The 14,023-nt window shown below is 38.7% G+C and overlaps 2 long non-coding RNA genes across 2 annotated transcripts in view; both read right to left on the minus strand.

Annotated features, from left to right (window-relative positions):
* Positions 1-14,023, minus strand: part of LOC143703444 (uncharacterized) — a 52,851-nt gene that overhangs the window by 14,197 nt on the left and 24,631 nt on the right. The gene's annotated exons all lie outside the window — the stretch shown is intronic.
* LOC143703520 (uncharacterized) lies at positions 956-1,583 on the minus strand. The gene is made up of 3 exons (XR_013191129.1): positions 1,505-1,583; positions 1,319-1,411; positions 956-1,145 (listed from the first exon to the last, which is right to left on the minus strand). It is a non-coding gene; the product is annotated as an uncharacterized LOC143703520 (long non-coding RNA).

A 14,023-nucleotide genomic window follows, 5' to 3' on the forward strand; every position in this document is an offset into this window, starting at 1 on the left:
CCAAAATGTAAATTCTGTCAGTAATTACTCTCCCTCATGTTGTTCAACCCCGTAAGACCTTCGTTCATCTTCGGAACACAAATTAAGATATTTTTGATTAAATCTTGAGAGCTGGATCACTCCTCCATAGGCTTCTAAGGGATTGAAACTTGCAGGCCCCGAAAAGTTATTAAAGACATCGTTAAGATAGTCCAAGTGACTACAGTGGCTCAATCTTAAGTTTATCAAGCGACGACAATACTTTTTGTGCGCAAAAAACAAACAAAAATAACGACTTTATTTCAACTATTAATTTCCTTCTCTGTGGGCCTTGAGTCAGTTCACGTAGTGTAACAGCGCAGCGCTTCTGTGTTGTACGTCACATGTATTGGCCGACGCTGGTCATGTGTGTGATGCGTGTGACGTACAACACAGAAGCGCTGCGCTGTTACACTACGTGAACTGACTCAAGGCCCACAGAGAAGGAAATTAATAGTTGAAATAAAGTCGTTATTTTTGTTTGTTTTTTGTGCACAGAAAGTATTCTCGTCGCTTGATAAACTTAAGATTGAGACACTGTAGTCACTTGGACTATTTTAACGATGTCTTTAATAACTTTTCGGGGCCGGCAAGTTTTAATCCCTTAGAAGCCTATGGAGGAGTGATCCAGCTCTCAGATTTAATCAAAAATATCTTAATTTGTGTTCCGAAGATGAACGAAGGTCTTACGGGGTTGAACAACATGAGGGAGAGTAAATACTGACAGAATTTACATTTTGGGTGAACTATCCCTTTAAACACGGCAGCTTAGGCATCCAAGGCAGAAAGTAAGGAGACACAAGTTTAGCTTAAAAGCTGATTTTTAATGGTTTGGAGTTTGGGTTTGGATTCTTCCCTCCCAAAGACAGAAATACCCTCTGAATTAAATCAAATGTGTTCCTCATTGTTTTTGGGTAGTCTAAATTTAGAGCATAGATTAAGGCAAAAAGGAGACATACAGCATGTGGCAAATTTGGGACATCATCCACGACAATTGTTCCCTCCAAAATGATTGCTCTCATTGCGTCCACGTTGAGGGTATTTGGACGTTTGGCAGGCATTTCTTCAGGTAAAATTGTGAGCAGGCCAACATCTACTTCACTGAAGTCTGCTTCTACATCCGCATCCTAAGTAGAGAAGGAATAATCAGAATTGTTTCACAAGAGACAAATATAGTTTCTACTGCAAAACTACAAAAAGTATACCCAGAATTATTATTTTTCCTAACATGAGCTATACTCTCATGGAATAAAACAAAATGGCAATTTAAGAAAGCAGAAACACCAATATCATTACTTACAAAGCACGTCCTGAAAAATTCCTCTGGGTCATCCCCCATGAGGACTGGAAGTCCCTGAAGTACTGCGGTGCGAACAAATGTTACATCAGATGGCTAAGAAAAAGTAGAGACAGGTAGACACGTTATTGGCCGAGGGTATCAATCATATGCAAATCATGATTCAAAGACAGCATCATAAAAAAATACCCTTGAATTAACTTGTTGCAAAATTTCATCAAGTATTCTTCCCTGGTTTCCTCCCTTTTTCCGGAAAATTTCAAACAAGCGTGCAGAGTGTGTAGAACTGAGATCTCAGATTTTTCCCAGATATGCGATTGAATTCTGCAAAGATCTAAGCACAAACAGAGTGGTTGTTAACATTAAAACACACAATTCATAAAAAAACACAGGGTTTTGAAGAGGAAAAGAAAACAAACCTGGCTTTCCGTGAAAAGTGCTGGCCACTTCTTCAAAATCTCACAAACAGGAGGTTCAGAGTGGATGATTTCTTTCCGTCTCAAAGCAAATGTGCAGTCCATCTTCTTGCCAATCAGGCTCACGTTTGGGGGCCTCTTTTTCATTTCTTCTACAAGTTCTATTCTTGTGCATTCTTGACTTTCTTCGTCTTCCCCATTAGGAAAGTTTGGCAAGAAATTCAATTCAAATCGCCTGGGTTTTTTAAAGCCTGACTTTGTTGCCATTGTTGCACCTCTCTTTCCACCAACTGCAACATCACTACAGCCACATTTACGCAGTTTTGTTCTATAGTTGGCCATTTTAAATTTCAGACTGTTTTTCCAGCCAGCTGAGCCTGTTGGAGAGCCCTGTTCAGTCAAACAGGGATGTGCTTTGATTAGAGCTGCAGCAACTTGGGCAAAATCTTCATCTCTTGGATATGACTTAAAGGTGTACATGGCCCCAGCAAGTGCTTCCAGTATGTCGTGTTTTATATATCTTCCAACATTAAGAGTTGTTCCATCCTTCATAAAAGCAAGGTTTCCCTGACGGAGACGGTACTCAACATTAACAGATAATTTGGGTATTTCAAAATCATCAGGCCATTCAAGCTGTCGTTCAGCAGACAACTGCTCTGATGTATCAGAACCTGAGAGAAGTACAGTGCTAGCTTGACTTGAGGAGGGCGATGTTTGTTGAGGAATTATTTTCAGTGTTGCCCTCTCTGGCAAATCATTAATGTCACTGACATTACATAATGCATTATTAAAGTCAGGGTCTTCAAATTGGACACTGAACGTGTAGGTGAGCTGCAGCTTCTCTTGCAAAACATGTTTCAAAGCATCAACATCAGCTGGTTTTTCAGGAATGGTGACTTTTCTGATGTCACTGTCGTGCACAATAACGCGGAGTACCATCGGCATGGCTAAGTGAAATTCTAAAATGGGGAAAAAAGAAGAGCAGAAGTAAAATAAACAAGCCATAATACAAAAGAATGTAATTTAACAGCAGATGTAATACTTCAATGTGACATAGAACTGGCCTCGGAGATTATAAGCTGCCAAAGGGAAGGGGTCATTTAGTTCAGATGGCAAAACAACTTGCAGTGAATGTAAGCTGCACAATTCATAAGAGCGCAAATGCTCAAAAGTATGTCAGTGTTGATTGTCAAGATTTTCTCAATCTGCTTGAATTCTGGCAACCCTGAACAAGATCCAACTGCAACCACCATGTTTGGGCAGTACTTAATTCCATCAATGTAAACACTGGATGAAACTAGCACAGTACTACAATTAGGACTCCGCAGCTCTAGATATTCCTGAACATTTTCAGGAAAGGCTGTGATAAGTAAACTACAGACCTTGTCCATTTGTACTCTTGGCTTGAAAAAAGAACTGCCATCCATGTGATAGGCATTTGCCATTTGATGCTTCTTGGCCAGCATTAGGGGGACATTTTTGAAATTGTGTGCATCACGTATCACTTTCTTGAAGAATTTATGTTTCCCCTCAAATCTGATTGTCCATAAATTCCTCAATGGCCCATACATTCTGATCAGCTGAGGATAATGCTCCATGTAGTGATGCTTTGGACGCTGCACAAAGTTTGGAAACACTTCTTTAAGCAAAGCCCTGTGTTCCGAGATCTTGCAATTCAAGAATTCCACAGTGTCATCAGAAAAGTGAGTAGACAAAGCCAATTCAACAATATCTTTCAACAACATTAGAATTTCCCAGGTATGGTCATTCTCTCCCACTTCATGACCAATCAAGAGTGGGAGGAGCCTCAAGAGGGCCCAATTCTCATGGCCGTTTCCCCCTATTGTTCGCTTACTTGTGTACGATTTTGGAATTGGCTGTGGCTGATCAGTCCTGTCTGAAAATTTGTATAGGAATTGTTTGATGGCACCATTTAAGGAATCCAGGGAAAAGTAATGTTTGCCAATTAAATCCTGCAAACACACCGCCATCTCTACAGGAACAACACCCTCCAAGAGATCATGCAACAGATCTGGGGGGAAACCACCAATTGCATTAAAGTGTTTCAAATTGTCACTCAATGGACAGGTACTCTTCTCGCCATGCTGTGCCACCAAAGTACTATCCTGTAGAGCATCTTGAACATGCTGTAGGTGTTTTTCTTTTGTCCTCATTTCAAAAGAGCCGGACCTAACTTCTTTGACTTGAATGTCATCCCTTGTGGCCATGCAAAATCTACAAGGAAAATTCACTCTAAAGCTCTCCTGAAATCCTGCCAAAGAATGGGCACCCAGATTATCTGCCAGGACATGCAGAACAGATCCCCTTACACATGATCCCAACTGCTCAACATATACTCCCTGCTCTTCAAGACATTTCAGGTCTTCAATTAGTGGACGGAGTACTTTTGAGTAGCCATGTTGCTTAACTACATTTGTTTTACACAGAAGAGCTAGCTGAATGGTGTGCAAAGATGATGTGTGTTTTGCAGGCAAGTTCGCAAGAACCCAGTAGATTGCACACAATTTGTGTTTTTTTCGTGATGTTCCAAGTGCATTGGCCACTTCAAAATCATCTATGTAGAGATTAAGGGATATTCTACAATCACCTTCTGCGAAAAATGAATTATCCCTATAATGTGTACCATCCCTGTAACTACTGTATCCCCTTGAGGTCTCACCTGCGGCCAGCACCTCATCAAGAACTTCCTTTTTTAATTGGGACATACACATAATATTGATCATCTCCATCTATTTTGTACTCAAAAGGAATAACAACTGGAAATTCTCTCATGAAGTATGATTCTCTCCTATTAGTTGTGGATAGAGGACCTCCTTCCTTTGTACAGTGTAACAGCAGTGCTTAACAATAGTCTGCTGTAGTGTGCTATATAACAGTGGCCCAGACAATAAATTAATTTGATTCAACTGTTGGATAATTTCTTGTGTTGCACTATCAGAAATATGCAAGATTGTTTGCATTTTCAGAAAAAGTGATGCCAAATTGTGTTCCAACTTTTGTTTTGTGTCATCCAAATTGTCTTGTTCCTCTGCCACATTACATTCATCTTCACTGCCTGAGCTGTCAACAAGTGGAAAAGCTGTATCTTCTTCTGTGTGACTACATTGAGTGCTTAAAATAACTCCTACTTTAAAATCTTTATAGCAGTGGTGGTGGTGTGCCTTACTTTATGTGCATTAAACGTGGAGTACACATTAGTCTCAAATGAACAGTCTTTGAAAGGACACTGAACTTTCTCATTATTCCTCAAATGAGTACGCAAATGGGCAAAATAATCTGACTCGCTACATGGCTCAGTTAAGTCACAAACATGGCACTTGTAACAAACTAAAGCACGATCGGAACTACTTGATTCTGCAATTCTATGCTGGGAATGGATTTTTGATAAATGCACTTTTAATGCATTAAATGACTTAAAAGTACATGGACACTCAGAATGGAGACATGGTACTGGAACAATTCTTGAATATGTTCCATGGCTTATGCGGTAGTGTTTAAGAAGTTGTGCCCTCTTTTCTGATGTGTAAGTGCATAACTTACATTTCCACTGCATAGCAGCTCATCAACTGGTATTCTAAAAGATAAAAATAAATAAAAAATAAGTTATTCCATCAATCAAAAGTCAATGAACAAACAACATAATCAGATACATAGACCAGTGTTTCTCTCCATCTCTTTTTTTTCCAAATTGTGGGACACATGCAAAGCAGGTGGTCAATGAGTTAAATGGAAAAAGCACATGCATTAGGTATTATTTTAAAACTAAGACTGTTAAAGTTTACGTGTTAACTTATATTTAAATAAGTTTATACAAATGTTATATAAAATGTTATATTATATGTTTATACTCTGCTTGAGGAGGTGGGTTAAGGGGTCTGCTAAATACTCTGTAACAAACTCGACAGAAACACACCTCACAATTTCCTTGTTGTGCTGCCTGCATATTGTAATTATCATAAGCACGCATTTAATTTTCGAAGCAACCGGCCTGACTGGAGTTCAGCATTTATCGTTACGTTTTTAACGTGCCCTGTCAAGTTAAAAATTGTTATTTTAAAGATTTTAAAATAACTGATATGCCTTTTCCACACATTTGTACTTTGCCTGGATTGCGCGCTCTCTAGAGTGAATGCAGCCGTGTCTCTGGGCTGCCTCTTTCGAAATCGAAATTGGCGCGTCCAGCTATCCTACAGTAGCCTATATGCTGAGCGTCAACGAAAATCATTCCATAAACACAAAATTCAAAACGAGATGACCCATTTGACACGTTTTGTAGAGTTGTCACTGAATTTTGAATTCTGTAAACTTTCGCATCTGCATAATCATTCGTTACAAATACAATCATCAGTTCAAATTACTGGCCATCACTAAAACAAATTAATTAATTAATAGTAATTAATAGGCAACCAGGCAGCTGGATTTACAGATATAAAGAGACAAAAAACTAGTTTGAGCAGAAATTGCTTCAGATGATGCGCAGTGGTCAAAACGTGTTTGTGTTTAAGTTCTTAACATGGGCTAATATATTCAACAAAACAGAATGCAACTAACAACGTGCAGAAAATGTAACGATTATTAAGACTAGCACACAAACAAATTAGAAAATGAGGTTTAAATGAAAAGAGTTTACCTTGAACTTCACGAAGAGCGATCCTCTCGGCAAAAGCTGCATGTGCTTCTGTGCTGTGTGGGGGAGGGGAAATTGTGGACCAGTACGCATGCGTAACAGCACCTCTTGGACATTTTGAGTAATTTTACTTAAATTACTTTAGTTATGGGAGCTATATTTTCTAATATTTCAGCAACAATATAAAATTTGTAGTAAACTCAACATTTTGGTTAAAATCAAGTAAACCTACTAGTATTTTTATGATAAGGAGTATGATTTGATTTTACAGTGCATTGTTGCAAAAACGACATGTGCTAAAGAGGATACAATTTGCCAAAGAACACATTGACTGGCCTAAAGAGAAATGGCGCAATATTTTGTGGACTGATGAAAGCAAGATTGTTCTTTTTGGGTCTAGGGGCCGCAGACAGTTTGTCAGACGACCCCCAAACACTGAATTCAAGCTACAGTACACTGTGAAGACTGTGAAGCATGGTGGCACAAGCATCATGATATGGGGATGTTTCTCATACCATGGTGTTGGGCCTATTTATTCTATACCACGGATCATGGATCAGTTTGAGTACATCAAAATACTTAAAGAGGTCATGTTGCCTTATGCTGAAGAGGAAATGCCCTTGAAATGGGTGTTTCAACAAGACAACGACCCAAAACACACCAGTAAGCGAGCAGCATCTTGGTTCCAGACCAACAAGATTAACGTTATGGAGTGGCCAGCTCAATCCCCGGACCTTGATCCAATAGAAAACCTGTGGGGTGACATCAAAAATGCTGTTTTTGAGGCAAAACCAAGAAATGCAGAGGAACTGTGGTCTGTAGTGCGATCGTCCTGGACTGGAATACCTGTTCATAGGTGTCAGAAGTTGGTCGACTCCATGCAACACAGATGTGAAGCAGTTCTCAGAAACCGTGGTTATACAACTAAATATTAGTTCAGTGATTCACAAGAAAGCTAAATCTTCAAGCATTTTTCAGTTTATACAGTAAATGTTTGACTTTGTAAAGAAAAATGCAGACACTGCTATTTTTTTGAACAGCCTGATATTCCCTTTTCTTCACTTTCTATAAAGTGAAAACAAATTTCATAAATTTTTCTTCATGTTTTGATCTAGTATAGAATGTGCAGTGTTCCCAATGCATTTTTGTGTATTGAAATAAAAGTTATTATTAGGATTTTGATGTTTACACACTTTTTTAAACACACTGCTATTATTTTGGAGACAACTGTATATATATATATATATATATATATATATTTATTTTAGGGCTGTCAACGTTAACGCGTTAACTTATGCGATTAAGAAAAAATCCTTATCGCGTTAAAATAATTTAACTCAAATAAATTACTGAAACACACAAAGGTGCGTCATTAACGTAATTTGCGTCACGCAGTTGATGATATTTGGGGTCGGGAGTTTAATCACTCTTAGCATCTATAATGGTGCAAACACCAGTAACTCTGTTAGGCAGAAATGTCTCTTTTAAAAGAAAATTGGATGGCACTCTGGATAAACGCAAAGTTCTGTACATACACTGTAACAATCATTTAAAAACAAAACCCATCACAGGTTCTAGCAAACTGACGAGTCGTGTGCAATAACCCACACTGGATCACACAATAGTTTATACAATGTACCGAAGGAGTGGGAGACCGAGAGCAAAATCACTACTGTTGGTACGGACAGCGCAAGAAACATGATCGCTGCATCTAGATTGCTTCCCTTCAACCATATGCCTTGTAGAGCACACATAATACAGAGGGCAATCATCATGGCTCTTTGTGAAGGCGTCTTTGGCGTTTTAGTGAAATGTTGTATATTAGTCGGACATTTCAAACATAGCCCGTCTAATATGATAGACCTGAAAGCAGCAAATTGCTCATGGCCTGGGCGAAGAATCTCTAGTGCAAGATGTTTTCACAAGGTGGCATTCCACCCTCGAAATGGTCAGCCGGATACTACGCAACAAAGACTCCCTGATGGCAAGTTTCATTGGCTCATCAAAACCACATGCTATCCCTTCTAACATATGCAGAGTTTGATAAGCTTGCCAGGCTGGAGAAATAACTGGAACCATGCAGGTTGGTACTTCAGTTTATTTAATGATATGTTATTTTTAGCTTGTATATATTGATTTTTATGGCTGCTATCAAAACAAGTCCTGTATATTTAAAATAGCTCATATAGGGCTGTCGCTATAACCGCAATATTGTAAAACCGCGCTATTGACAAGCCAACCGCAGAGGAAGGAAAGCAACCGCAGTGTTCAGTTTTTTTGTTGTTTTTTTCTCCATGAGGCTTTGACCTTCTTATTTTTCAATTCATCACTGTGCATTTAATGTTAAATAAATTAATAATGATACAAGAGTGTTACGACTGACATTGTCCCGTTAACTGTTTGTATTTGGTGTATTCAAAATAGGCCTACTGAAACGATGGCAAGCACTGTCGTCCCAAAACCTAATGTCACGTCACCAGGTTGGGAACATTTTGGCTTTCAACCCAATGAAAAGGGCGAGCCAGCGAATTTAGATGAGCCGATATGCAAAATTTGTTGCAAAAAGGTTCCTGTGACACGCGGCAATGCATCTAATTTGAGGTGTCTTCTCGCTAACTGTCATCCAGTCATTGAAGCGCAGCTGCCCCCTCAAGCGAGCAACATCAAAAAGAACAGCTGAGGCCGGTACCAGCCGACAGTTAGAGGTAGCTGAAGCCTTTGCGAAATCTGTAAAATACAGCCGTGAAAGTAACAGACATGAATGCCTTACAGCCGCTGTTACGCAGTATCTAGTTCAGGAGATAGTTCCATTCAACACTGTGGAGAAACCTGCATTCAAGTCAATGCTTCAAAAATTTGACAAGCAGTACGAGTTGCCGGGCAAAACCTACTTTTCACAAACTGCTGTGCCGAAAATGTACAGCACGGTAAAGACATTGATCAAAAGCGAGCTTATGAATGTCGACTACTTTTCTGCCACAACCGATATGTGAATTGACGATATGACAATGATACGAAGTGTCAATATGACTCCTTTATCTAAGTCTAACGGTTTGACACCACCATCTAAATCCAAGCTGGCAGGACATCGCTGCCCTTGAGTCCGTGAATGCAGCACTTAAACCCGCGGCTGAGTTTACTGATCTGCTGTCTGGCGAGAGCTACGTTACAGTGTCTTCAGTCAAACCTGTCCTGAAACTCCTGACAGAAGATATGCTTAAACCATCAAACGAGGACACCACCTTAACATCGGACATAAAGCACAAAATGTGTAGTGTTCTACAGGGGAAGTATGAACCAACTGCCTTACAAAAACTTTTGGCAAAGGCATGTTTTTTAGACCCTCGATATTGGGGCGAACATATCAATGACACAGAGACAAAATCCCCACTCATCGAAGAGATGGAGGGAGTGGAGGACAAAGAGACCGCTGCCAGTGCGTCAGTGGTTGGAGATGAAGGGCAAGAGGTGGTCCCACCTGCAGCAAAGAAAAAGACTCTTAGAGACCTGCTGAAGTTATGGACAACCTCCGCGTCAGCGCCCATACCCAAGAGAGCGCGAGCAGATAACAAGCTCACGTGCTATCTGCATGAGGAGTGCATCAACTCCAACGCAAATCCACTGTCCTGGTGGCGCGATAATCAGTCTGGATTTCCGCTGCTGTCCAAAGTCGTGTGCAAATACATGTGTATTTGTGCAATGAGCATATTGTCGGAAAGGGTTTTCAGTGCCACGGGGAATATTGTTATCCCCATGCGATCCTCCCTGAAACCACATAAGGTTAATATGTTGGTTTTCCTAGCTTGAAACAAGAGCATGATAATCTAAATCACATTCGTTACTGCTTAACTCTTCGGGGTCGCCGATCACGCCGGCGTGATCAAGTTACATGACCAGTTTAAGACATCGAAGCATAAAAACAAAGTCACGTTGAGTGCTGCCGTCCACTTCTGTCGAAAGTGCTGGCTTGAAATTCTATTTTACTTTTTGTTTTGTGTTGATAGACCAAGTAAAAACGGAGATATGATCATTTAAACTTTATATAAAAAAATACTGACGCGTTCGTAAAAGAACGCAAGATGGGATGCGACAGGCGTTGCATTTATTCTAATAACTTCGTCGGTTTTTGTCATAAAACAAAACGGAGAAAAATGTGTGAATCTGCTGACTCTGCTCTTCAGGCTGCACATTTTAGGGAATGGAGGAGGAGCAAACTGAGCTAAGACGCAAAATTGAAAGGCAGAGGATTTTACCGAGTTGCTAAAGAGAGACATATATACGTTATATATATAGAGAGAGAGATTATTGCTAGTTTTTGGAAGAGTTTGAGTAGATTTTGAGAATAGTTTAGGAGTAGTGTAGATAGTTTAGGTAGTTTAGGAGTAGTTTAGGTAGTTTAGGAGTAGATTTAGATAAACTGTTTTGAGGAGAGGCACAGATAAAAAATAAAAATAAAAAACACCTGATATTTGTTGTAAATAGTTGTATGTATAATTTGATTTCGTGTTCATTTTACTTTTTGTATGGTATATTTGCACTATTGAGGAACCCCTCTTACTCAAGGAGTGAAATCCCTGTAATGTAGCTATCTGTGTAATTGTACATGAAGTGTTTTGTAGAGTTTCTAAGCAAAAAGGAAAAGAAAAAACGCCTATTGCCACACCTGCTTTTTGCTGCATATAGTTTAATTTTATCTCAATTTTACATTTTTAATGTTGTATTTGCACTATTTGCGAACCCTCATACTCTGGGAACGCAAGGCCTTAAATATAGCTCTCTGAATAATTGTGTGCACAACATTTTTTTAAAAAGTGGCTGAGCTAAAAAGAAAGAAAAAAAGCCTATGGCTACACCCGCTTTTTTTTGTAAATCATATTTTTTTTGTATATAGGTTGATTATATCTGAATTGTACCTGTATATGTTGACATTTACAAATTGTGTTTACATTTTAAACCTTTTAAAATGCTTCATTGAGCATGTTTGTGTTTTTTGTAGTAGAAAAGCTATAATTTTTCTATTCGGATTTTGTGTTTTTTGTGTGATTTTGGGTCCAGTATGTTGATAGAGTACATCAAAGTGAAAAACTAATTGTCTGATCATATAGGTGATGTTGTGCTGAAAAAAATTATACCAAACATTGGTATGCTAAACATTTGTTTATGTTGCAAAATTTAAAAAAAAATAAAAGTACTCAAAAACGGCCAAAATAGCCCAAGACTCCGAAGGGTTAAGTGCCTAATGCCTATTAGAAAAAGGCATTCTCTTAATGCTTGTTTTCATGTGATACTTTAGAACTCTTTGATTTATTTTATTTTTTTAAATTGGAAATGGCATGTTCTTGTTGCTGTTTGGCATTGAACAATAAGCAAAAATGTTTTAAAACGTGTCTCTCTGTCAGTTAAAAAGCAACGATATATGCTACATAATAACTCAGGGTTACAATAAAATCAGGATAAATTAGGTTTGTACAAAAAAAAAAATACCGGCGGTAATACCTCATATCGCTGTATTATTGACCCATAATATCCGCAAGGGAAATTTCTTAACCGCAACAGCCCTAAGCTGATGTCAAATGCAGCATGTGTATGAGAGAGACCAAATAAGTAGCCTATAGCAGGAGAGAGAATAACACTTTACAATAACATTCTATTCATTAATGTTATTGTGAGTAATGTTAACTAAGTAACTACAGTAATCAAATACTAGCAAACTATTGTTTAGTGTTTATTAATCTTTGTTTATAGTTTAGAAAAAAATAACTAATACTAGTAACATTTAAATAAAACATTATTAGTAAATGCTGACATTAAAATGAACTAAGAAGACCTTAGGTCATTGTTAGCAAATGCAATCTATTAATTGGATGTTTGTTTATTATTCAGGTATGTCATGGAACTTCTTGGGTATAAACAATATGTTTCCTGTTCTGTTGTTACCTGCACTTTGCCACTTGACCCTGAAGATGGCTGTCAGAGAAGATGACCCTGCTTGTGTTGTGCGCTTAAGGATGCATTCAAAGATGATTTGACAAAGCGCAAAGAAAACACAAACGTTGCTTGGCTCAAAATTGCAACAGCCCAATTGATCCCAAATTAAAAAACCTAAAATGCTTACCTAAAGCAGAAAGAGCTTAAGTTTGGGAAACATTAGACAAGATGCTAAAAGAGGAGCCTAACCCTAACCCTAATGTGGGATCAGAGCCACAAAAGAAGAAAATTGGTCTCCTCTTGATGGGCTTTGATATGGAGTCCCGCCCTCTTGGATACAGAGCATACAGAGCAGAGCCTAGCATAAGCCTTGAATAATGCCCTATACAATGGTGGTCTGCACACAGCAGAATTCATGACAAGCTGGCAACCATTGCACGGAAATATCTACCAACTTCTGCTTCAACTGTGCCATGTGAGAGACTATTTTCACTTGCAGGGCACATAGTGCACAAGAAGAGGGCTGCTCTGGCACCTGAGAATGTTAACAAACTTGTATGCCTTAGCACCTGGTTAAGTGCTGACTAGAAATATAAGCACCACTTTGGGACAAAATGGAATATTGAGATGAAAAGAAAAAAGAGGGAAACTGGTGAGAGATTTTCTGAATTATGGGTTAAACAGAGAGAAAGCGAGATATTTGAGAGAAAGACATGCACACAGATAAAGAAAAATCTTTAAACAAAAGAGGGGGAAATCGACTGGAGATACATTAAAAATATCCACATCCATGAAATAAACACAATAAAACTTTACCAAAGGCACAGCAAAAATAACAACCACCACATTCTCATTTATTTCAAACAGAGACATTATATAGCAAATGTAGGAATATGATTTGGTCAAAGGTTTCTCTGTCATTAAGTATTAACTTTGCCTGGGATGCTTCTGAAAGAAAGACATGAATTTTACTCTTCAGATAATTTGATTTTAGAATCAAATGAACTTGTTTATTTCTGTCAAGTAATTTGCTTTTGAATTTGATGATAAATGTTCATATTAAAGTGACTTTTGATTTGGTGTTTAGGCAGAGTTTGCAATATAAAATGTCTTCTGAAAACTTCTGAAATTGAAATTGAATTGAGATTGAAGTTCTCTTTGCTGGATATAGCAATTTTGTGAAATGATGACAAAAATAAACATGTTAAACAAAATAAATAGTGTATCAGGGTTTCCCGCAGCACTTTGTAACTAAGGCGGTCGCCTAAGCAACACACGCCTGCCGCCTTAACTACGTCGTCAAAAAAAAAAATTATATGAGCGATATCCGCCGAGTTACTCCGTCCTGTTTTCTCCCTTTCAATCTTTAAATATGTGATAAGCCTTCGTGTTCGCTTCAGTCTTGTTATCAGCGCGTTCTTCCGCAGCGGCGCCAAGAACAGAAGTGTGTGTGTTCATCTGAGCCTCATTAGTCTGTCACTGATCATCAATGTCCGAATATTTGAGATGACCAATCAAATCAAAGTAGGCGGGCTTTATGTTCGCAATGCGAATTTTAGCAGAGTGACTGCTGCGTTTACACTTGGCATTAACATTCGATCACCGTGGTCCGATCAAGCAGATCGGATCAGTAGCCAATCAGGACATGGTGCGTTTACATTTGTACACATTAAGTAGCCTCTGTATCTGGATAACCGATCGGATTTCTGTTTCCTG

This window comes from Siphateles boraxobius, unplaced genomic scaffold (genome assembly GCF_051911475.1).
Source record: "Siphateles boraxobius isolate OS27281-9 unplaced genomic scaffold, OSU_SipBor_1 11, whole genome shotgun sequence".
NCBI classification, from domain to species: domain Eukaryota; kingdom Metazoa; phylum Chordata; class Actinopteri; order Cypriniformes; family Leuciscidae; genus Siphateles; species Siphateles boraxobius.